This window comes from Balaenoptera borealis (genome assembly GCF_965194805.1).
Source record: "Balaenoptera borealis genome assembly, chromosome: 10".
Taxonomy (NCBI): domain Eukaryota; kingdom Metazoa; phylum Chordata; class Mammalia; order Artiodactyla; family Balaenopteridae; genus Balaenoptera; species Balaenoptera borealis.
The window spans coordinates 96,628,498-96,654,729 of NC_138874.1; the positions used below are offsets into that span (position 1 = coordinate 96,628,498).

Here is a 26,232-nt window from a genome sequence, read left to right on the forward strand (position 1 = left end):
TCTGGTTTCTTTCACTTAGCATAATGTTTTAAAATTTATCCATGCTGCAGCATGTATCAGTACATCATTCTTTTTCATGGCTGAATAAAATTCCATAATATGGATAGACTACATTTTATTTATTCATTTACCAGTTGGTTGACACTTGTTGGTTGTTTCCATATTTTGGCTAATATGGATAATGTTGTTATGAACATTCATGGAGAATTCTTTGTGTGTGAATATATGTCTTCAATTCTTTTGGGTCTATACCTAGGAATAGAATTGCTGGGTCATATGGCAACTCTATGCTTAACCTTTTGAGGAATTGCTGAACTTTTCCACAGCGGCTGCACCATTTTACATCCCCACTTAACTGCCTCCTTCCTCGTTCTGAGGGAATAAGAGTTAACGAAAAATAACAGAGCAGAATTGCAGAATTTAAAACCTCCGTTTCGAGCTCTTATCCTCCATTTAAAGCATCTTTTACTAGGCTTCCTACTGTGTTCAGATTCGGCAGCTGCAAAATCAAAGTTCAAGAAAGACAAATACTTTACTTTCCTCTCATCATTTTTTTAAAATGTCTTTTTCTTTCAATCTACCAACTCTAATAGGGCATAAGGAATACAGAAAAATCATACATGATTTGTATGACTGTATGGATTGTCAGAAAATTCTCAAAACAAAAATGATCATTCTTATTTCATGATTATATTACTGAATATTAGGGAATCTAATTCATATATATGTTTATATTTAAATATATATTTATATTTTATTAAAATATATATTTATACTGTGAATATATGTGCTATATAAGGAGAGTGATATACATCTCCCGATGATCATTTCAAGAGAAGGCAAGATATCTCAAAAAAAAATAAATGTTCCATAAATGAGGCTTGCTATTGATCTGAGTCAAGTGACCAGGAAGTTTTCATCTGGCACTTACTAAGCATTAACACTAAAAATGCAAAGGAGCAAAATGTAAACACTTGCTTTGGCTCTATCCAGTCTGAGGTCGGGCACAATGGAATGACCGGCAAGAGTCAGATTCACAGCCCATCTGGCTCAGAACCATGCTGCCAAAAGAGGGAGCACGGACCTTGGCAGGGAAAACGAGTTGCTCTCCCTAACAGCAGCCTCAAGGGCAGGAAATATCCTGGTAGATTTTTATGTAGTTATTTTTATTTATGCTCACTCCCAAAATAATTCTTGAGCTTTTTTTTTTTTTTTTTTTTAAATCCGTCTATATTTTCTTCCCAAATAACCCCACTGCAACAGCGTTTCTTAAGTTTTTATGGGTCAAGTTTCCACGGAAAAAAACAACCTACTGAAAAGAAAAGCCTCTCCTTCAAAAAATTTCCATGCACTCAACTTTTGCACACAAGTGTGAGAGATTATGTGAACCCCCTGGAAGCAACCAATGAACTTGCTCAGGGACATCTGCCTTAGGGCGAGTCATTTCACCTCTACGAAACTTGCTACATGGAAGAGAACATCCTCTACGGTTGTTAAGGTTCACATGATAAATGTGATCATTTTTTTTAAGTAGCATTAAGGGCACCATATCCCTGGAAAAATTGTCCCTCCAGATTAATCCACTTCCTTGGTTCTAAGAACTGTACTGAGCAAGCCATTGCCCAATTAGCATTTTGCCAACTGGTAACTCACTCTGGCGCTATTAACAGAGACGGATCCTAACACACGTATCACTCAGGCCAGTCACCAGACAGAAACCACATCGCTTATGACAGAGAGAGTTTAAAATGAAGAATTGTTAGCTAAGTATAAAACTGTTAACTAGGTAACTGAGAGCGTAAAAAAAAGAGAACTTAAAGGTATCATGGAAGTAATAACTGCAGAAAGCTGAAGGGAAAATGAGAAGAGGTTGGAATTATCAAAGCTTAGAAGCTGACCTGTGATGAGGCGGTGCCCTTGGCCCCTGTGGCGTCTCTGAGGTGCACGATGAAGCTGGTTTTTTGAGTTGGAAAGACTGCAAACTGGATTCAACTGGCCGCTGCAGGAAAGCACTCCTGCTGCCCAGGTGAAGACGCTTTGCTCGGGTAATGCTCACAGTAACAGGAAGACAGGGGGCCCAAAGCAAGCAAAGAAGGAGTCCTTACTTCCCCCTCCAACCTTGCTGGTTTTCTCTAGCGTCCTCTATGGGCAGAGCCTACCTTGGAGCCCCCAAGTTAAGGGAGGTCTAGCTTCAGCTTCGCAAAGCCAAGTACAGAGGAGTGAGTTTGGAGCTCTAATAACTGGCAAGCCAAATACTCTCAATGAGAGACCCCAGATTAAAAAAAAAAAAGTCAAATCAGCAATTAAACAAGTTTCTGTCTACCTAACCCATACAGATGCCTTAGAACACCTAACGAACTAACAACACGCATGGAACGCTTGCTGCATGCTAGAGAGTGTGGTGATTTAGTTAATCTGCACTACTTCATTTAATCTTCGTAACACGAATTTCCCTCCCTTTCTCTCTCTTGCTCTCTCCCTGTGTGTGTGTGTGTGTGTGTGTGTGTGTGTGTGTAGAGAGAGAGACACACATATACATATGGATACATATATAGATATATGTATAGAGAGAGAAAGAGAGAAAAAAGTGAGAGCACAATATTGCATAAAGAGACAGAAATGAAAGTGCATGCATTATTTGGATCAACTCTAGAGATAAGTATAATACTTCTAAACAAAATAACACAAAACAAAATAACAATAAAAAAGGGAACTAGCAAGACTGGGGAAGTTTAAACAATAGCTGCAGAAGCCACATGAAGATCTGACCCTCAACCCGGGTCTCTTAAGTATTCTATCTACACTACTATCCAAAGCCAGCAAGGGACACGCCAGGTCTCTGTCTAAAAGCCCACTTCCCCAGTAGGGCGCTCGGTGATGTTCGGTGACACTGACACAAAGGCCCATTGTCCCCCAGCGCTGCAGGGTTACTGGGGTTCAGCGGGCTGGGAAAGCACCAGGGCACCAGGACATTCTGTCTAGTCGATGCCTGCTGTGCTTCTGCTAAAACCCATTCACTGGAAGGTCTCAATTACTTTTAATTACAATGAGCTACTGCTTCAATTACATGTAGCACAGATATTCTTATATAATTCTCCCCTAAGGATACCACTTTAAACAGAGAGAAAGATTTGGAGAGATGGGATCAGCCAAGGTGGAAAGGCCATGAATAAAAGGGTAAAGAGGTGCAACTAATTTTCTAAGGAGCATTCACCTGACATTTACAGTTCTTTAAAAAGGCAATGAAAAACACAGCAAAACTGTGAGAAAAATCTCCATGGACATTCATTCAATGCATATACCAAATGGACATATTTATCCAGAGCCTATAATCTGCCAGGCAGAGATGAATCAGGTTTGGCTACTGTCCTTAAGGAGCTTACAATCCAGTTGAGGGTAGGGCCTTGAATTCAATAACAACAACCATTTGTTCAGTATTAACACCTGCCAGTCGCTCTTCAGTGTGCCTAACATATACTAACTCACTAAATACAACAGTTTATACGGCAGATATTCTTAGTACGCATCTCCAATTTACAGATAAGGAAACTGAAGCACAGAACATTTAAGCTACATTGCCCAAGTCACACAGCTAATAAATGGTGGAGGCAGCATTTAATTCCAGGCATTCTGACTCCAAATCCTCTGTGCTTACCTAGGCCATGCTGACTCTTGTTATAACAATAAAGAAATGCTAAATATCACATAGCACTATGTACGCTTAAGGACTGGAGAGATGTTCTAACTTGGGAGACCAGAGACGGTTACATGGAGAAGATAACACAACGTGGGCTTGGATATCTTTTAAATAAGATGCGTTCTATGACAGAATTGCTGTCACTATCTGTTACCATTGATAATGGTAGCTCACATTTATTAAATGTTTACTGTTTGTTAGGCAGTAGCTATTCAAGGCATAACTATCTAAAAATGGGGTAGTATATATCTATAGAAGTCAGCCTTATTAATAAGTACATTCCCTGGGAAGAAATCTTCAAAATAATTACTGGGGATTTTATAAACTGGGCAGTTAAATTTTATAACTAATCATACAGTACTGAATTTTATACATTAGAATAGAGGGTTTGAGGTTCTGATATCACCAGCCAGAAATGGTGACTCCTCAATTAATTCTAATTTAAGAAAGTCATTTTTTTATTAGAAAGTGGCATGGTGCAGTGGAGAGAGTTTGGAAGTAGGCAGGCTTTGCTTTGAATCCCCAGTCCTGTATGATGGGATGTAAGTGCCTTCATCTCTCTGGACCTCAGTTTCCTCATCTGCAAAGTGGAGTCAATGCCTTCTTTAGAGTAAATGTTCTTGGCACTGAAGATGGCACAGAGAACTGGATAAACTCCCACCCAGTAGAAGCTAGATTAATACTCTCACGGGATAAATCATGACGATGGTCAGAAATCCCCAAATTCACAAATACAGAACACTTCTTCAGAGTCTGGAATTTCTCTATTCATGTCTCTAAAGCTAAGCACTTCTCATGCGTAGTTTCACACACAAATGGTCTATCTCACCACCTTTCAGTAAAGTTGTATTTGTTACACGTAGAACAACTTTTGCACTAGCTGGAGCACTTAGTAAAGTCTGTTCTGGAACCACCCTTGTTTTTATACAAATCACATGGTGGAAGTGTTTCCATTTAAAAAGCCACAGCTGAATTCAATTGCTCCTTTCTTAACATCTCTATAATTTCCATTCTCTGGTTAAAACTTTCTTAGAGGGCTTCACATTCACTTTATTATTGTCACCAGCCATATCAGCTGACCTTCTTCTGATGTCCTTTTTTCATAAAGAAACAAAGCTTTATTACTTTAAACAGGTGACACCACCAGGAAGGAAAACTGAGGGGGTGGGAAACAGCTGGACTCACTAACGAACTAATGACTTTTCTGTACAGGAGCTGAAATCCAAATGCTAACCTAGACAAAGCTACACATTATGTCAGATCACCAGCTTCTGAGGGCCGCCCACCAGTTAATGATGTTGTGAATATCAAAGTCTCTTGCTAGGTTTTTTGACCTTGTTTAGCAAAACATCAGGACTGTGAGATACTCTGAAAAACTTGCCTGTAGTGAAATAAGCTTAGCAATACAGCCTTCTTGACGATTCACAGGGCACACTGGCATATTAAACTCTCTGAAATCCCACAGTCAAGAAATTTATTTAATATTGCATAAGCCAGAATATCTCAAACATATTTGGCTATGGAAGGCTTTTAAAATATTCTTCTTAACACATATTAATATCCTGTAGCATAGGATATTATGTTTCTTGTAGCATCTCATCTAAACAATAAACATATTGCCTTCACCCCAACGATCACAAAACTGTCTGTGCCCAGCATAACATGCAACGTTTGAAAAAAGTTTAATTCCTTCTTCCAACAAATATTTACTAACAATTAATAATATATAAAGAAATGCTGTTTATTCACGTGGTTCAGTCTAAGCATAATTCACTCTCCTGTTCTCAGAGTCACCACTTAATGAGTCCAGTGAAGGAGCTTTTGAGAAAGCAACATACAACTTTCTGTGAGGAAACAGAGGTACATATTTTTTTCTGGCTCCCAGTTGGGTGAACATCATGGTGAGGTGGACCCTTCTAGGTGTCCCCTGGAGTCTATTTTTCTGACTGTTCTAGTGGTAGCTGTTATTCCATTCATATCCCCAAAGCCATTTCTCACAATACTGGAGGGGTCTGGGACTTTGGAATGAATGAAACATTTTCATCATGAGAATAGTTGTGTTTGTTCAATATATTTAACTCCTTTGTGAAAAATCTTCTATTGCACCACTCAAATCTGACATGCATCCTTTATCTGTTATGCTTTTTCAAGATGAAAGCAGCTTGTTCATTATGTGCATCTGTTACTTCTAATGACTACCTCAGAGGGATCTGCCCTATTTTTCATTCCCAATCATTTTTCTCTTCCTTCATAATTTCTGTCTCCACTGACCTAGAGTTTCATGAGTTTTTTTTTTTTTCATTTTTCCCTTCTGATGTTTTGTTAGTTTTTGTCCTGTGATGTGTCTCTGAGGTCTTGTATGTAGTATAGCCATGTTTCCTGTCTTGAACATACTTAAACATTTAATTAGGTAATCAAATTCCCAAAATTGAATACCATTTTTTTTTGTCTTTTTTTTAAACATCTTTATTGGAGTATAATTGCTTTACAATGGTGTGTTCGTTTCTGCTTTATAACAAAATGAATCAGCTATACATACACATATATCCAGATATCTCCTCCCTCTTGCGTCTCCCTCCCACCCTCCCTATCCCACCTCTCTAGGTGGTCACAAAGCACAGAGCTGATCTCCCTGTGCTATGCAGCTGCTTCCCACTAGCTATCTATTTTACATTTGGTGGTGTATATATGTTCATGCCACTCTCTCACTTTGTCCCAGCTTACCCTTCCCCCTCCCCGTGTCCTCAAGTCCATTCTCTACGTCTGCATCTTTATTCCTGTCCTGCCCCTAGGATTTTTAGGAACCATTTTTTTTCATTTTTTTAGATTCCATATATATGTGTTAGCATACGGTATTTGCTTTTCTCTTTCTGACTTACTTCACTCTGTATGACAGACTCTAGATCCATCCACCTCACTATAAATAACTCAATTTCGTTTCTTTCTATGGCTGAGTAATATTGCATTGTATATATGTGCCACATCTTCTTTATCCATTCATCTGGCGATGGACACTTAGGTTGCTTCCATGTCCTGGCTATGGTAAATAGAGCTGCAATGAACATTGTGGTACATGACTCTTTTTGAATTATGGTTTTCTCAGGGTATATGCCCAGTAGTGGGATTGCTGTGTCGTATGGTAGTTCTATTTTTAGTTTTTTAAGGAAACTCCATACTGTTCTCCATAGTGGCTGTATCAATTTACATTCCCACCAACAGTGCAAGAGGGTTCCCTTTTCTCCACACCCTCTCCAGCATTTACTGTTTGTAGATTCTTTGATGATGGCCATTCTGACCGGTGTGAGGTGATACCACATTGTAGTTTTGATTTGTATTTCTCTAATGATTAGTGATGTTGAGCATCCTTTCACCTCTTTGTTGGCAATCTGTATATATTCTTTGGAGAAATGTCTATTTAGGTCTTCTGCCCATTTTTGGATTGGGTTGTTTGTTTTTTTGATATTGAGCTGCATGAGCTGCTTGTAGATTTTGGAGATTAATCCTTTGTCAGTTGCTCCATTTGCAAATATTTTCTCCCATTCTGAGGGTTGTCTTTTCGTCTTGTTTTGAATACCATTTTTACAAACATTTTTAGTTCCAATTAGGTGACATAATGAATGTTACCTGCTGTATGAATTCTAAATTCAATCTCAAAATGTTTAAAAAATACATACTATAAAATTATACCATTCTTATAAACTTACTACTTAGCCCACCACTAGTTACTGTCAAACATAAATTACCAGGCATGATTCTACTATGGTATTTTCTAGATGCTTACATGAAAAGAAGTGCAAGATGAACTTAGGAAAACATAAAGCAAAGATCATCATACAATAAAGAACAGACTAGCTGTACCCAGCATAACGTACAATCATTAGTAACTGCTGATGTTCACTGTTATAAAACAAGCCTTGAATTAAGCATTTCACATACCATATCTCATTAAATCCTCACAGCAGTGTATTATGCAGGCACCATTATTATATCTGTTTTATAGTTAAGAGAAATGAAACACAGAAGAGCTGAATAACTGGATCAAGGCCACATAGATGTGAAACACAGCTCCAGGTCTCAAACTGATCTCTCTGACTCCAGAGCTTTCCCACTTCTTAAACACTAGGCTTCCCTTTGCTGATTCTAGAAAATGACAATCTACTCTATACATACTACATGTATCGAGGGGAAAAGAAGAGATTTATATGAGAATATGGCAATTAGGGGAGAAGGGAACATTTAGGAAGAGAGTTAGGTGAGAATTTAGGAAGAGAATTGGGGTGAGAATTTGGGAAAACATATAAGCCCTTTTCACTAATTTTTGCAATTCCAAATCAGCATTTAATGCCTGGGAAACTCATGGTTCCCTTCTGTTAAATGGAACTGCTATTTGTTGATGACTTACAATCAATTTAAAGTGTTATTTGAGTTAAAGGGGATTCTAAAATTTTAGAGGAAGCCCGATATATTAGTCTTTCCTATGTGATGTACAACGTTAAATACTATCATAAAATACTTTGGGAAAGTGTTTCTATTGTCATTAATTCAGCAACAAAACCTTCCACTGTAGAATGTTACCTTTTCTGAGAAGAAGGTCACAGTGTTAAATAACTTAGAACCAGAAAAAAGGGGGTTCCACCCTGGAATAGCAGAAATGTTTGGGATAAAAAATACTAATTCAATTCACCCGAGTTCTAGCTCAGGTTGCAGAGAATTCAAAACAAGATTAGAAAGGAGAAGGTAATTTATCACCCACGGGAGGGGAACCTGTCTTTGACATTGAATTATGGGGTAGGGACTTTGCATATGAATTCTTCCTGCATAACAGTCTCGCCCAGATCCCAGACTGAAGTGTTCTCTGGCGATGAAAACAATTCTGACAATAATGAATGCCCCTGGTCTGGACACACTTCTCCCATTCAACGCAGTTCCCTAGCACTCCCTCAGCACCCAATTTTCTCGCACAAGCTGCTCTTTGCATTTTTCTCCACCATCTGTGTTTAGGAAACTCTTCACATTTTGAATTACCGAAACCTTTGTACCTGATCATTCTTCTAGGACCACCACGGTCTAACCAGCATCCCTCTCTTCTGAACTTCCAAAGCAACAACATCCCATATCTCATAATCTAGCACTGAGCAACTGTAAAGTCATTTATTGTTTCACTGTGGTTGTATTTATGTAAGGTCCTCTCTGAAACTAGTCTTAAATTCACTGAATCCAGTTGCCACATTTTACGATACTGTATCTCTCAGGAAATACATAAACGGCACTGAAGAATTTAATTGATTAAAAATGGTGGTGAGATCATAAGGGAATGCTCTGAAGGTGATAACACCTCTGGCTAAATATAGAATTGTCACCATTCTTTGGAAGCGTTCCACAGTTGTGCCAGCACAGATCCTATTAGGAATTGGGTCACTGATGTTAAGCAACTAAGAACTATATACATCTTTTAAATAGCCATATTCTATATTGTTGGCTGGAGTGGAGGGTTGGCTTTGTCTGATGCTTCACCTGATCTTAGACTTGCTCCTGCAGGGGATACCAAGAGAGTGAACAATCACCATGTGCTCCAGTAACCACCATTACCGAAGATTTGTTGCTACATCTTTCAGTGTAAGGCAAGAAAAAGGAAAGAGAAAGTTTGCTGGATGCTGGGATGTCAAATAATTAACCCTCTAAAAAAACTTTCCCCCCGAATTCTGTAAAGTGGATAACAAAAATTTGAGGCAAGAGATTCTCCAGAAACAAACCAGGAAGGTCTTGTGTGAGAAACTCATTGCCTCTGACTAGCATCCTTGGTGGAGTGACAACTCAGTGGGAGTCAGCACAGATGCCACTCAAACATCGCCGAAGGGAGAACTCTGAGCTGACACAAAACCTGGATTTACTGGCTAATAATGAGGGTCTTGGATGGACCCCAGCTCCTGCCTCTGGCTGGCGTACAGTTTTCCTCATGAGCTGCTCCCATCTAAAAGATTAATAAAATAAAATGTATGATAAAAACAAAGAGAGATTTAGCTCTCAAATTGTAACATAATTATGCTCATGCAATCCAAATAATTCTCACCAGCCTGAAATTCCTCAGAGGCCCAACTGAATATACTACAAACACTGTGGTCATCGTAAAGCCCGTGTTTCCCGGCAATAAAATTGCTGCAATAAACATTTGGATTCTTTTCCATTTTTAGAACGTTTTGAACAACCTGCCTCTAATGTATTTTATTAGCACCCTCCATGTCTTCCAACGAATGACAAAACCCCCAGTGCCTTTTCTGAGGGGCTGACACTAAACAATAATGTTGTTTTCAGTGCAAAGTCGTCCCACTGCCAAATGAGAGCTTTCTGCTAAGTTCCTCGGCACTGTCTCTCCCTGAGATACCTTCTGCAATCTGCAGGCAACCAGTGAAATGAGATGATCTCCTGTGAACCTGTGTCACTCATGCCTTCAATTTAAAGGCAACTTACTTCCTTAAATTAAAAAAAAAAAAAAAAAATCATGTACTCTTTGACAACTGCAATCCCATCTCCAAGTCCCTGTGTGGTCTGGTAAAGACATACTTGTTGATAAGATCTGCTCCTTGGTAGTCAAGCAGTGCATCATGTTATAAAGAGCCTTGCATGTTTCGTAGATAAGTTCATTTGTGTCATATTTTAGATCCCACATATAAGTGATATCATATGATACTTGTCTTTCTCTTTCTGACTTACTTCACTTAGTATGATAATCTCTAGGTCCACCCATGTTGCCGCAAACGGCATCATTTCATTCTTTTTTATGGCTGAGTAGAATTCCATTGTATTTATGTACCACATCTTCTTTATCCATTCCTCTGTGGATGAGCATTTAGCTTGTTTCCATGTCTTGGCTATTATGAATAGTGCTGCTATGAACATAGGGGTGCAGGTATCTTTTTGAATTATAGTTTTGTTCCAGGAGGCCAAACTCATCATAACTTGACCACTCAGTGGATCATGCTAAAGTAAGAAAACATCTCCTGAAACAAGTCTCAGGTCACCAAGTCACAGGCAGACACCAAATAAGGTTGTCTAAGAGGAAATCATCATGCATTTCTTCATAGGGAATTTTCTATAATTCATTGAAATACAGAGACTTGATTTGATTGCCTTTTATATACGATGTGAACAGAGTGTGAATTCCGGACATGCCGACCACTGTACTGAACCATTCTATCACTGACCCATGAGATCTGACATTCTGAGAACTATTCTCAACTACCGCACCCCAAGTCCGCCTCCTGTGGGTGAAAGACTTGAGAACATAGTTCCTTTCAGCACTGCTTTCTCCTCTGTGTATTCTATAACAGCTGCATCCTGTCATATTCAGAAAAGCTAATTATATTTTATATATTGCCTGTTTATGGTTATCACTTAGTCTATTTCGTAATGTAGCAGATTTTTAGAGCTGGTAAATATACAAAGGCACAAAGAGAAAAAAAATACAATGTATGATGGAGAGAAACAATAAAAAGGAGTAACATGAATAACAACAACAAACAACAAAGCAAGAGCTACTCTGTGATCAATGGTCCCATCTGTGGCTACCATAGAGAAGAATTCACAAAACAAACCATTGCTGTGAGCTACCTGGGCCGATGGGAAAGTGCTAGAAAAATCCTCTTGTCATCTTTCAACTCACACAAATACAACATGCCTGGTTGTGTCTTTATGCCTGTGAAGAAAATAATCTGTTTAAAACTGATAAAAAGAGATTCCCCCTAAGACACAGCAGAACTTTCCCATTTGGCATGTTTGAAGCAACAGTGCCACTTCTAAATTGTACAATTTGTCGTGGAATTGCACAGTTTCCCCTCATTTTAATTTCAGGGTTTGTTTGTTTTTTAATCACACCTGCACTTCCACAAAATCTCAGAGCAAAGATTTGCCTGTCATCGAAGCATGGTTTCCCAGCTGTCAGAACAGGGCCTTGTCTGCCCTCAAGGGCTCTGAGGTGGAAATGAAATAGCCTCAAAGTTTTGGAACTTTACTTTCACACTTCTCTTTAAGAGGAGCTTATTTTACTTTTTAAATTTATTTTACTTTTTAAACATTTTTTAGATATACCTTTAATTTTTTAAAATTTTAGATACAGTTTTATTCAAAGGTGAATAATTTATTTTATTTTTTTTTACTACACAGAGTTTTTGTTTGTTACTTTTTATTAAATAAGATCTTTAAAATCCAAGAGCTGAATTTCCTGATGTGAGAAGGGATCCATGAGAGTCAGATGCTTGAATATTTGAAAGAGTCTAGTATTATTACAGGAAAGGCTCATCCCCACCACCACTGAGGGGAACTTGGAATTTTGGTGAGCACATTTGAAGAGAAGAATATTTAAGTCTAAAGCAACATCCTATGATGTACAATCTTGGAGGACAGTCAATCTTATAACTCATATACTTCAAAATGAATTCTGGTTTTGTTTTGTTTGCCATTCATCTTTTAAATGATTTTATTTCAATTGCCAGTTTGTATTTTTTCTCATACTATTCTTCCAACCCCACTTCATATGCTTCTTAGTTAATACCCTTCATGCCTAAGACACACCATTTAAAGCATAAGTGTCACAGGTCATCCTTTTTGTGTCCTTACCTTCAGAAGGCTTAGTAGTGTTTATAACCATTTTGTGAATTCAAGTAATCCTCCAAATCAATTACCTCCCCAATTCTAGGAAGTGGGACATATCTTCAGAAGATTCCTAGCCTGCCCCTAGTCTTCAAAATGAGTCAGAATGATCCTCAGTGAAAGCCTTTCTTTTTCACAAGGAATCCACATCTTTTAAAGAAAGAGGTTGAATAGAGTTGCATTAGGGCACTCCAACATGAATCGTTTGTGGGGAATGGGGCAACCTATGGCATTCTATTTAGATTCTGACTGTGAAGGGTCATATTGGGTTTGACATGATACTAGAGCTCCAGTTTGTGGTCTTTTGCCCTGCTTTTAAGTGCATAATATAAGGAAAGGTGTTAGATAGTCATCCAGGATTGGATGAATATGATATACCCTCTCACACTGTAGCTAAGAGATCTTTTTAAAATGTACACATCTAACACTGTAAAGAATACTACTTAAAGCTAATGTGAATGTCTACAGTAGGGGAAAAACAGGTTGTAAATGAACAAGAACTATACTATTTCTTCTTGTTAGAAGTCAAATGTTTATTTAAGCCACAGTTTGTATAATGACTACAGATGTTAGTGTGTGTGTGTACGTTAGTGAGAGAGAGGGGGGAGAGACAGAGAGAGAAGAGATAAAAACAGGAGCGGGGAGGATGAAAATATTGAATGGAACTTTCTGGTATAAAAAATAGAACTTGGAAAATGGAAATGTAATTTCCTCTATTAATGGTCAAAAATAGTCCACAACAGAATTACAAATGTAAGCTAATAAAACACACTCCTTGGCCTCTTCATTTGAAAGATAAATAGAAGTGCAGTCATGTATTCTTTGATGTATTTCTCAACTAACTTCCTGCCCCATAATGAGACTAAGTAAATGCTACAAAACCGCAAATGCAAACTATTCAAAAGATATTATGAATTTATCTAAAAAGAATACACCTTCCAAATTATTTGGGGCTATAATCTATTCCATTTCCTGAAAAAGATCGGGATCATGGTTCATGAGATCCTGATTACAAATTTATTAAAACATTAATGCTCCACCTGACATAAACTCAAGGGCATGCAAAATGTCTAAAACTCAGCTTCTAAAACTGTGTGCTCATATCTCAATACCAATATTGGGTCTTGAGGAGAGGTTAGAGCAGCATGAAGCCCCCAAAGCCTCTGTTTTATTGAAGAGACCTCAAGTTCCAGGTACATAAAATCTTAGGGACACAAGAGGCAAGTCCTTTAGCCATTTACATTTGAAGAGAGAGAGGGAAAGATAGGGAGACAGAGAGAGATAGAGACAGAGATGTCATTCCACATGGCTTCTGACTAAGCTTCTCTAAATCATCATATCTCAAAAACTCTGAAAACTACATTGTGTGATTTTTTAGGAAATACCGATTCGTCCTTGGGCAATCCCATTTAAACACAACAACAAACAAAAGCTGGCTAGAACATCAACATATAACTGAGCTGACTCAACTTAATAATAAGTATTATGTAGAGGTTAATGGTTCGTCTTCTGCAAATAAATGTGAAATGTACTTCCAAAACACAGAAACATGATCAAAGTTCACTTTATAGTTTGTCCTTTATGGACAAGTCACACAGTGTTTTCTTAAACTCTTAAATAATGTATTTACTGCCAAGTAGTATCCTAATTAGAGACCACAATAAGAGAAGCACACTGTAACCATGGGGAAATGTGGGAGAAAAAAATGCCAGGGGCTCTTTTGAAGAGAAATAGGGCAAGTAAATCAAGTTCCCAAGAGCATCTGCTCCATTTCCCGGCTCAGAAAATACAGAAGTTTGGTGACACCCAAAAACTTATGTCACATTTTGAAGATGGATCCTACTCAGCTGAACACTGGAGTAGAAGCAGAGTCTTTTTTAACAGCTATACACTGTTTTTCTCAGGAGAAGTCGACAATCAGCATTTTGTATTATGCGGAGGCAATTGCATTACAGACACTAGCTCTACACTTTACAATCACTCACAAAGCAATTGGAATTTGACAATAAAACAAACCGAGGCCTTTTCCCCATTACCAAACAAATTTCTAAGCTGTATTGTTCAAAAGGAGAATGTGACTGAATAAAGAGCTCCAAAGCCTGGAAGTGACTTGGAGCTTAAAGCACTTCCACAGATGCTGTCAAAATAGGGATTTTCAGACCTTGCTTTCACAGTGTAGAGAATTCAGGCGCTGAAGAAGCATCTGAGGAATCTCAATACCTGGAGGGCTCATTGCTTTCTAGAGACACATAATCATTTAATAGCTTCAGAATTCACACGGAAGTCCTAATCCACTGTATGTTATAGTAAAACCCAGCCGAGACCACAAAAAGTCCAAGATGTGAATATACAGATGCAAAATTAATCCACTCTCAAACCTCCAATGTGAGTAAATGATGCATTTAATGACACTGATGGATTATTTTGGGGGGAGTGAGTGGGGATGTCTAAACTCATTAAGAGACTAGAGTTTTTAATAAATAAGAGAAGTTAATATGTAACAGCTTAAAATGTTGAGATATTCTGAAATTTTTATCCTAGATTTTTTATCTCTTCAAATAATAAATTTATCCAACTATAAATAATATGTCAGAGTGAAAAGACCATGAATTAGCAGTCAGGTAGGTCTAGATTCAACATTTTGACTTTGTCACTGATAGCCGTGTGACTTTAGGTAAACTAACCAATCTCTTGGGTTTTTTCCTTTCTCATAGTTAAAAAAAAAAAAAAGCTACGGAATAACGTGTATCAATATATTATTGTTCTTTGGTGGATTAAGTGACTTAACAGAATGGTTTGGAAACAGAAAGCTCTGTTAAGTCACATGATTTAATTCCACCTAGAAATATTACCAGTGATAGAAAGAGCACTAGACTGAGAGTTACAAAATCTGGATTTAATTTTTCTCCTCTGTGATTGCTGTCTTTTACTTTAAGTCAGTCTTGGTCTTGGTAAGGATAAGTAATTGTCCTCTATAAAACTCAAGAAACCCACTGCGTTTAACCTGCCACCATGTGACTGGCTGGCCCCTCAAATTTAGAGCATTATCAGCAGCTTAGGGTAATTCATTTTTTTTCTGGAAAACATGGCATTCCATAGTGGCACTAGCCAATCTGTTTTTATTAAGCAGCTTTAGCCTTGGTCCATATGTTCAGTTTTCCTGGAGAAAAAGGTTTTCATTTCATAAATAAAAGGCAATATAGTATAATGGAAAGATCCTGAAAGACTTACGTAGATAGCTTCTATGACTTCCTAGCTGTAACATTAGGCAAAATTTTAATGTAGCTGAATAGCCAAGAATTCCTCTCTCTATAGTAATAATCTCTTCAATTGTTTGAAGGACTGAATAAATTATATATATATATGTGTGTGTGTGTGTGTGTATATGTGTGTATATATATATATATATATATATATATATATATATATATATATACACACACATATACACACACACACACACACATAAACATATATGTAGGTCTCACCAAGCCTAACTCCTAGCACCTGATATGTGCTCAGTACTATGTAGTAGTGATGATGAAGGTGATGACAAGTAACAAGGATTAACTGGAAGATTATAAGAGCCTTATATAGGCAGGGCCACCAAGGGTCAAACATTTGAGGAGTAAACATTGCATTCATCACAGAGACATAAAAAAGCTAGAATAAAGAGTAGAGGAGGCAAAAGATAAATATTTGCAAAGGACTCCTGTCTCCAGAAACCTTCCTTATAGCCTCTGCCTGTTTTTCTTTTGGTTCCTTGAGTCTCTTAGTTGCTGTGGGTTGAGTAATTATCTCATTGAAGCTTTTTTTTTTTTTAATTTTTAAAATGGTTTGAATTTTTTTGTTCCCACCCTTTTCCCCAAAGACTGTATACACATTGCACTGGTGATAGTTAAAGTTACCATTTTATCTATAGATCTCAGAAATGTGAGACAAGGTCAAGTTAAACATTAGGGAGGCAAGCACATCACCTAGGAAACTCAATGACTGACAAGCAGCTTTTACAGCAGCTTGTTGCACTACATCTGGCTACAGCCCCTGGATGGGACTTGGTTTTCTCTCCTGGTTGGGTAGGGCGGGATGACTGGCACTTTGCTGTCTGTGTGATGGCTGAATTGGTAAGCGAGGGCGTCTTTGACATATGAGAGAAGCAGTGTACATAAGCAGAGAAGGCTGGAATGTGTTAATGAAGCAGATATATTGGTCAACTGTCTGACTCACCTTTTATCAGAAAGTCAGCTCACACAGTCACTACTTGGTGACCAGCAACTTTTTGTCTCTATCTCTTTGGACACAGCTCATGGGCAGTTGAACCAAACCAGAACAAGTAGAGTGTCTCTTCTGGTCACTTGTAACTTAGACACAGAGTTTAAGTTATACCAATGTCAGGGCCTTAGAATAAAAGTTCATAAACAACTTCTACTATAACCCCTGGTTTCCTGGAACCTTCGTGTTCAGCTTTTCCTTGGATGATAGGAGAGAGATTCTCATCCTTTCCAATCAGTGTCCCCTTTATCTAAGCTTTTTGAAAAATTACTATTAATGTGACTATAATTTATCACTATTACTAATTTTAATTGCTGCTATCATCCGAACTCAACTGCAATAAGAATCTGACTTAGAATCTCATGATATATGAGTCACTCCTGAAAAATAGTATGTACTAACCAATGGCCAACCTCTAAAACATCAGTAATCACCCCAAATCAAATTCCTATATTTTTCATGAAAGTATACAAAACTTTTTGGAGCATTTTAATTGTTAATTTTATTTTGTTGGCATCTTTGCTGAAATAAAATAAAAGCTAAAACCAATGTTTTCACAGAATAAACTAATAAATAGTAAAGCTGATGTTACTTGACATGAACTAAGAATGCTTTTGGAGTAAACAAAAAATGGCATAGATTTTCTAGTCTTTACGTGATTTTCATCCAATTACTTCTAGTACTGTCCATAGCCTACTCCTCTGAGCTTCAGGAAAGACCAGTCTAAATTAAACCAGGCAGATGAAAATCTAAAATCTGGAAAAAAACTGCAGATTTTTGAAAATCTTGAAAAATCTGCAGAAACTAAAACTGACTCATGTGCTTTAATATCATCTAACACGTACTGCCTCTCTGTCTCTGAGGAGTAGGAAAATGTAGTCCTCTCACTGCTGTGTCCCCATCACTAAGCACAGAATCAAACCTCGAGCAGGCACTCAAACTGGTTATTTATAAATGATTAATGAAAGAGCAAATGACTGAAGTAAAGAGGTAAAATAATGCAATAAAAAGACAACAAGATTCAAGTCTAATGCTGTAGAGCAAAGGCAAATCAGTTCTCCCAAGTGTAAAACGGATACAATGCTCTCTGTCACCTCTATAACTTCCCATACCCCATCTCTATCCCCCAAAGCACTGAACTCAGAAAAATGGCACGAAGCTAGATTCAAGTCACTGTTAGTTCTTATAGTCTTAAAATAAACCCCCCAAAGTCTAGCAGTACTTATTCCATCCATCTTTACGATTTTTAAAAGGACTCTAAAATCGCTGAAGCTCTTTTCAGACATAAAATCCTGAACAGAACACTAGGAAAAAAGAATTATCCATCGACGCACCAAATCCCTTAAGTCTGTGTTTATTTCACTTCATAACTCAGGCAACAATGACAAAGTGGTATTACAGAGTGAAAAGAGGAGGGGAGCCTGGGTGGCTTCCACACAGAGGGGCTCAGCCCTCTCTCTGGGATGAGTAAGGCTTCTTGATCTCCCTTCCTCTAGCTCACAATTCCTTGTAAGGAGATAAGGAGCACAGAGTACTTTTCCCACCAGTGACCTGTCACAATCTACCCATCCCTAGAGAGAACCTTACAGAAGCGTGAGCCTAATGGGTTCATAAGGTAGGGAGTAAAGTAGGGGAAGACAATGGAATGGGAGGTAGCAACCTCCAGTTAACACGTCAGTTGGGGACAAATTAAGTGCTTCCTGGTGTGACTAGTCTCTTTTTTTAGCAACATCCCCAGAGGACAAGAGCACAGAGTGGTCTGAATTTGTAATTTGGGCTGGATCACTGCTTTGCTGACCTTCCCTTTCTCATATGTAAAATGATGTTTAGTAGTAATGATGATGATGACTGATAACAATTATAATAATTTATATCGTCCAATATTTTTAGATATTAAATGAGAGCATGAAATTACTTTACAAAATCCAAAACCGTAGGTAGCTATGAGTTATTCTTCTCCAACTGTGTTGGAGCAACACTAAACCTGGATGCTTAGTCGGAGCTGGGAGATGCTGGGCCTGGGAGGGATGCTAAATTGATAAATAATAATAGCCTCATCGACTGCACACTTAATTTGGACCAAAGCCTTTATTTTTATGGAGCAGGGTTCCAGCAAGTTGGCCAGTAAGATGCTAAACTGGGATACAAAACCCATATGCCAGGCTTTCCACTCTGTACTCTCTTGCCCTTCACCACACCAATATCTCACAGCTGAAATGATGTGGAGAGACATTCTGGATCTAGGACTGATGGGCCAAAACAACAGGGCCAGAAATCTATTCTAATGTACACACACACACACATGCGTGCGCGCACAATTTGTTGAGTAAAATGATGAAAGGAGAGATGGTCAGTGACCTAAAGGAGAGCCATCATATGGAAAAAAACTACCCCTTCCATGGGGTTTCTGGAGGAAAAAGCAAGAGAGATTCAAGCCCTCTCTTATGGTGCAACTCGGGGAAAACACCAACAAAAGTAGTTAATACAGCTGTCCTTTACCACACTTTATCACAAATCTTGTCCTGCAGCGGCTGCTGACATAACTCCTCTACTAATCCTTTCCTGCCTGTGCAGTGGAGCTGGCCAGTAGCCCCTTGTGAGCCTTCTCTGATAAATCCCTTAATCCTCACCACTTGTTTATGAGTCCCCAACATCAATGATGACTGATGGCTTAGGATTTGAAGTAAACTCTGCTCCCTCTCCCTTTAAATGGAATCAGTCTTCTGATGATGACAATCTGTTGTTTCATCATTTAATGGGTTCGTATAGACGGGAGGCGGCTGTCAAGTTAGAATGGGGCATTAATTTCCATTTCTGGGAGGACAATTCTTCTGACGTTTCTCACCTGTGCCTCTGGTCTTCGGGCAGTCCTCCAAACTCAGGAAGATGAATGGAGTGTCTCATTTAAAGTCATCTTAAACAGTTTAAGCATGGGTTTGAAATTCCAGAGACTGAGTTCATCTGCTGCTACATGAAGGTACCAGGTGGAAATTAAGTCACTGAGACTCAATCACCTTCGACAGTAACGCTTACCTCTGAGCTCCTGGCCTAAAAGCTTTTGAATGCTGAGGATATCTTAACCACTGGAGATCCCCACCTGCCTCTAACAGCTGGAACCTGCTCCCTCAAAGCCTAAATGGTCCATATGGCTTCAATACATTTTCTTCAACTCACCCCACGGTGAAGATGGAGTGGTGAAATGGAAACATCTTAGTATCTCCCAACAGCCAAGTAGCTGCCACATGTGTTCACGACCTATCACTTACTTTCTGATGATCCCGTCTTTGTGCACAAATGAGCCCCCCGGGAACACCATCGGAGTGCACAACACTGCACCTCAGACACATGTGAGCACCTACAGGACCAGAAGGTGCCAGAAACTCCAAGAGAATTCCAAGAAGAGCTGCAAACATGATTTAATAGTATTGAAAGTTGATTTACAAAGGAAGACAAGAAGATCTCTCACTTATGGAAATGTGGTAAAGAGAGCACATGCGTACACCTGAGGTTCGGACACTCTCCTACGTAGGAGGATTGGAAGCCATGCTAAGTGCAACTGAAAAATGTGAGCTCAGAAAAGAGAGAGCCTCACTGACTGTTAGATGCATCCTCTGTTAGACTGTAAGATGCCGAGGACACTCCAAGAGTGAATTTTGCCCAAGATTGAGGTGAGCTACTTCTGCAATGAAAAACAAGGATGTGAGACAAGAATTCTTCTGGAGACTGCTACTTATGTCTATGGAAACTGTGTAGTGTTGAGCCTCACTTATCTAGATAGCAGGAATAATATCATCTGTATTGCAGGGTGAGAGTTAATGGACGTAGCACAGGGCTTGGCACACACTAAGTGCTAAATGCATGGCAGCTATTAGTGCTGACTCTCAATGTTATCACTCTCCCCGCCTCAGGCATGATAAGGATGCAGTCCAATACACCTGCCAGTCAAACAGCTCTTAAGAGCCTTTACTCTTCCTACTGAGTCCCCACTCAGGAACCACACGTGTACTACGTATCAGCAAAGAACTGATTTGGCAACTTAGTAACTTGATATGAGAGATCTATCACATTTTATTTTTATACTCTCTTTTCTTGGTAGCCATAAAATGCCAACTGTATCTTTGTGTGGCTTTCAACTTGAGAACCAAGTTCAGTACTTAAGAAACAGGTGGTTCTGTATTTTACGTCTAAGCACCTATGCCAGACAAATCCTGAAAGCACTGAAAGTTTTTTGTTTGTTTTTTTTGGAAAAAATTCCCAAATTCATAGGCCGAAAGCAAACCATGGGGAGAAAAGCAAAACATAACAAAAAAAACACTAAGTTCTTCATGATCCCAACTTTGCTTTTTTCAAGTTCAACAATAAAAGAAACCATAACAGTAATAATGCCAGATAACAGTTTGAATTTTATGAGCTAGGCACTATTTTTGTTGCTTTTTATGTATTTTCTCATTTAATCCTTATAAAAGCCCCATGTGCTTTAGGCTTTAGTGGAATTCTCTAAGATTTCCTAGTAAGTTCCTGAACCACAACTTGTACCCAAGCAGCCTGACCACAGACAGCCCACGTGTTTTAACCATAATGCACGACTGGCTCCCAAAATGTCTGGGTGATTTCCACATATATATACAACATGTGCACACTTTCCATAACCTACAGTGCTACATCCCTGATCTGACCCATTGGTCAGATCACTGGATCCCTTCCATTGGATCCCCATCTCCCTCAGAATCAAAGCCACATTCCCTATGATGGCCTGCAAGGCCTTACACGATCTGCCTGTCACTATCTCTTCCTCTATGACCCCTGTGACTTCACCCCTGTCTAACCTCTCCCTCCCTCACTCTGCTTCAGCTACTGTGTCTCCTTATTCTTTCTTGAACACAGCAAAGTTATTCCTGCCTCAAAAACTTTCCACTTGCTGTTCCCTCTGCGTGGACCACCATCCATCCACATGGCTCGCTCCCTCACCGCCTCGAGATTTTTCAACTTTCATCACACTATTTAAAACTGCAAAAAGCCTTGCTTCTTCCAGACTTCCTACCATTCTTCCTTACTATATTTTCTCCACAACACTGATGACTATATAATGTCCTTTGTATTTTGATTACCTGTATATTTTCTATTTATTTTCTAGAATATCAACTCTATGAGGGCAGATATTTTGTTTCTTTTATTCTCTGCTATATCCCCAGCCCTCAAACAGGGGTGCATGATAAATATTTGTTGCAGAACGCTTAATACATAATCTTAACATTCTAAGGCAGTGGTCTCCAACCCCTGGGCTGAACAGCAGGAGGTGAGAGGCGGGCTAGTGAGCAAAGCTTCACCTGCCGCTCCCCATCGCTCCATTACCACCTGGACCATCCCACCCCTGCCACCCCCGTGGAAAAACTGTCTTCCACAAAACTGGTTCCTGGTACCAAAATGGTTGGGGACCGCTGTTGGGACATCTCTCAATCATGTAGAGAATCTTAACTCACTGGGAAATCCTATCTGTTAAGTATTCTTCCAAACTGACATTAAAGCAGCTCCAATCTATTACTAAAGTTGGTTAATATTTATAAATATTACCCAAATTATACTCCTTCTTGGTAATTTTTTCCCTTAAGCAGTCCTTTTTCATTAAGAATACACCAGGACGGTGAGGCAATATGAGCTCAAAGGAGGGAACAGGAGATATAGCCTAGAGAAATAAATTCATCATTCAACTGCAACTTCCAAAAGTAGTGGTTTTTTCAAAGCCATAGCCCAAATAAGAGATTTAGAGCCCAAGACCTTTTGATTGGCAGCAATTAGATACAAGAAATAGAGAAGTGGCTTTTGTTTTGATTTTTCTGTCATTGTTGTTTCCATACATCAGTGGTTGGTAGAATTGGACAGTAGGATAAGCATTGACTCAGGGAAGGATACAGGAGCAGTTTGCCAGACCAAAAAGAGAGAGAGAGAGAGAGAAGCATTTGACCTGGAGGGAGGAACCCTGAGAATTCAGGGAACAACATGGTTAGATCAAAGTATGGTCCCTGACACAGCCAGCCCTACAGTGTTTAGAGAGAAAATCTTCAGTTGAGGGAACAACAGAAGTCTCATAGATAGGTTTGGTGATCTGTGGGAAGGAAAGGCTCACCTGATTTCTTTCTGGAACATGGGAGAAGACTTTCAGAGTGTCTCACATCAACATAGGCAGACCCAAGGTGTAAAGATGTGGAAATTCCACCTGGCCTAGTATAAGACACAGATCTTTCCTAAAGGCACCGGCTGGTCATTAGGCAAGAGGTGGTAACTATAGAGAAGGGGTTAGGGTAGATGGTCCAAGTTAGGGATTAAATGGCAGGCAAAGCTGGTCTTGGGGGAAAAAAAAAATTGCACAGGTAAGCATTAAGATGGGAGCCTAGTCTACCAGGGGAGTGATCTCAATGCATAACACACAAAAGGAAACAGAAGGCAACTGATCTCATCTACCACTGCATCAGAGTCAGAGTCAACATGAAAGACCAAGGAGTGACATTCTTCAGTGGAGTCTGCAAGAACCACAGTGACCTCCTGCCTCTCCTCCACTTCATCATGTTACATGTAACCCTGAACTCATGGTCCCACTGGAGCCAGGTGAAAGAGAAAGAGAAGGGGTGAGGAAAAAACTCTGAAAGCATAAGTATCTTCTCTAGAGAGCTGGATTTAACCTAAAAGTGATAGACTTAAATGGGAAGTGAGTGAGATAAATTCAAGTGGCATATGAGTATTCCTTCCTTAAGCAGAAATGGGTGTTGGTGAGCAAGCAATATTCAGTTATGGAGAAATAAAGCTATATTTCTACCTACCTGAGTCAGAGCATATAAATTTTAAATCCACTCTATGTAGAAGCCCAGTGATTTATCAGTGCTGAGTTTTACAATAAAATAAAATTTTAGAAAGTTACCAAATGGCTAAGTATAGGGCAGAAATCATGAGGAATAAAAAAAAAAAAAAAAAAAGTTACCTCTCTTCCAAGGAGCATGGTAAAAGTGATTCAGGTAAAAATATTATAAAGCCAAATATGAAAAATAGTATGTGCCCTGCTTACAATAAACTATATAACCCCAACATAGTTATTTACAAATGGTGTGTGGGATTCAATTTGCATTAAAACCCAAGATTAAAGATACACTTCACAACTTGCCTAAGAATTTTCCTTTTGTATTTATGAAACCCTCACTGCCTATTCCCCATTTTCATTCAACTAGAAACAATTATAAGTCTCCATTATAAAATATACTAAAATGACACAATCACTCATATTTGCTAATAGACAAATTATATCTTATCCAGTATTTGCAGTAACCTAAAGGCAGATAATATATGGCTAAGTTATTGTTGTACTGAGGAAGAGATAGATGAAGTTATTTTTCACCCACATTAATGAGGAATAAGATCTTGAAGGCTTTGTGCTTTGCTTTAATAGGTATTAAAAGATTGAAAGGACTGGCTATGAGGTAAGCTGGATGATGAGGGTCAAATCCTGATTACCACATACTGTTGGTATGACTTTCAACTTTAATGCTTCCATTTTCTCACCTGTAAGTAGTTAAATAGCTAACTATTGGGAACACAGATTATGTACATAAAGGTGGAGCTTTAGCACACAGCTTACCATAGTATGTAGACTTAATAAAGGTCTGCTAACATTATCAATATTTTTAAAAGCCAAATTCCTAACATAACCAATCAGAAACTCACGCACCCCCCAACCCCAATTCCTAGTTAAATCTCCCATCTCACTTTCCCCATTCACTTTTCTATGCTATCCCAACACTAATTTTCCTCAACCCCTCATTCTGTATCAAAAAAATTAATGTACTTTAAAGAGAATAACCTCCTTCAGTATTGAGATATTCACTGCAACACAGAGAAACTCACGTTCACTCTCACCATACCCACTTGTGATGAATGTAAAGTTCTGGAAAATGATGGTCAGTGTTAGGACACAGTCTTCAGTCTTCACAGTTTGTTAGAAACAAACACTCTGGAATCAGAAATCTGTGGTTGAGTTCTCTGCTGCATGCCATTAAGTAAATCATTTATTATTCTGGGTTACATTTTCCCTTTTTGTAAAATAAAGGCAAAAAACTGGTTGGATAGTGTCCACTTGCCCTTCCAGATCCTTTCCTGCCCTCCTTCCTCACTCCGTGGGCCATAGGATGCTGACATTTGGGGCTGTATTAACAGGGCCCCCTTGCCCTGTGGCTTCTGGTTGGGTCAATGGAGGAACTGGCAAGAGTTCCGAGACTGGAGAGAGAGAACAGAGCTGTTCTCCATCACCCTTTACCATCTGCCTCTCTACTGATTAGCAGTGGTCACTTTCCTCTGTCTGTGCCTGCAACTCGCCTACTCCCTCCCTCCCACCATGTTGTTCTCTCTTTGCCTCTTCAGGACCAGAGGTGATGGCTGCACGCTGTTGCTAGTGCCTATGTGCTTCCTCATCACTTACTGGTTTCCTTTAACTCCAACAACAGCCCTTGAAGAGTCCCTTCATTAAACTCTCCTTTATTTCCACTTGGGGGTGCCATCTCTTTGCTGCCAGGACAGACTCATACAAAAGTCTACATCACTGAGACATTGTAAAAATGCTATGAGATAAAATACGTGAAAATGCCTCATTCTGTCCCTGTTACACAGTAAGATGATCAGTGAATATCTGTTACATCCTCCATATGAACAAGCATTTTCTGCAAAGCACTATTGTGATAGGATTCTTTCCTGTGCAGGTCATGTCTTGGTTGTATGCGAACAATTCTTAAGTAAGCTGCAAAGTGGCCAATTTTTGTAATGTGTCTTTCTTTTTCTGGCATACCATCCAGGTTGTTCTTATTATGTTAGACAACTATTGGCAGGCAGCTATGATAGTTATCATTAGACCTTTCTTTGCCAACTTGTCTATATTTAGTTCTTTCATCTTTCCTCCCAAGTCAATCCATCCCAGCCCCTTAATCCTGTGGCTCTTCTCTGAACATCTAGAGTGTCACTCAGCAGAAAACAAGGAGCCCGGAATCAATCACTGTTTTCCAGGAGCTGCTTGCCATACTAAAGAACTAGTCACAGCTGCATAGCACAGGGAGATCAGCTCCATGCTTTGTGACCACCTAGAGGGGTGGGATGGGAAGGGTGGGAAGGAGACGTAAGAGGGAGGGGATATATGCATACATATAGCTGATTCACTTTGTTATACAGAAGAAAGTAACACACCATTGTAAAGCAATTATATTCCAATAAAGATGTTAAAAAAAAAAAAAAAGAAGAACTAGTCAGTTTTCCTAAGGCAGTCTCGTAAGCTGACACTATGGTCTAGAGCAATAACTGTACCTTTTGGTTTTCTCCCCCATGGGGAGAAAGATTTAGGCTATCTTCACCAACTATAAAATTAAAGGACCTGGCATATGAGTGTGTATCATATGGCAGGAAGGTGTGTCAAATTAGAAAATGTAATGTTCTCTGCTTGGGCTCACCTAATACCCTGTTCTCGGAGATGACACCATTTTATAAGAAATGAGGGAATTTAACTAATGCCTTGTGTCATAACTCCTAACAATTTTGGCATCACTTCCTGGAATTGAAATCAGTTCCTTGGAGATATCAATCTGAAGGCC

The 26,232-nt window shown here is 39.0% G+C and overlaps 1 protein-coding gene across 6 annotated transcripts in view; it reads right to left on the reverse strand.

The window, feature by feature from the left end:
• Positions 1 to 26,232, reverse strand: part of SORCS1 (sortilin related VPS10 domain containing receptor 1) — a 584,051-nt gene that overhangs the window by 498,945 nt on the left and 58,874 nt on the right. The window lies entirely within an intron of this gene.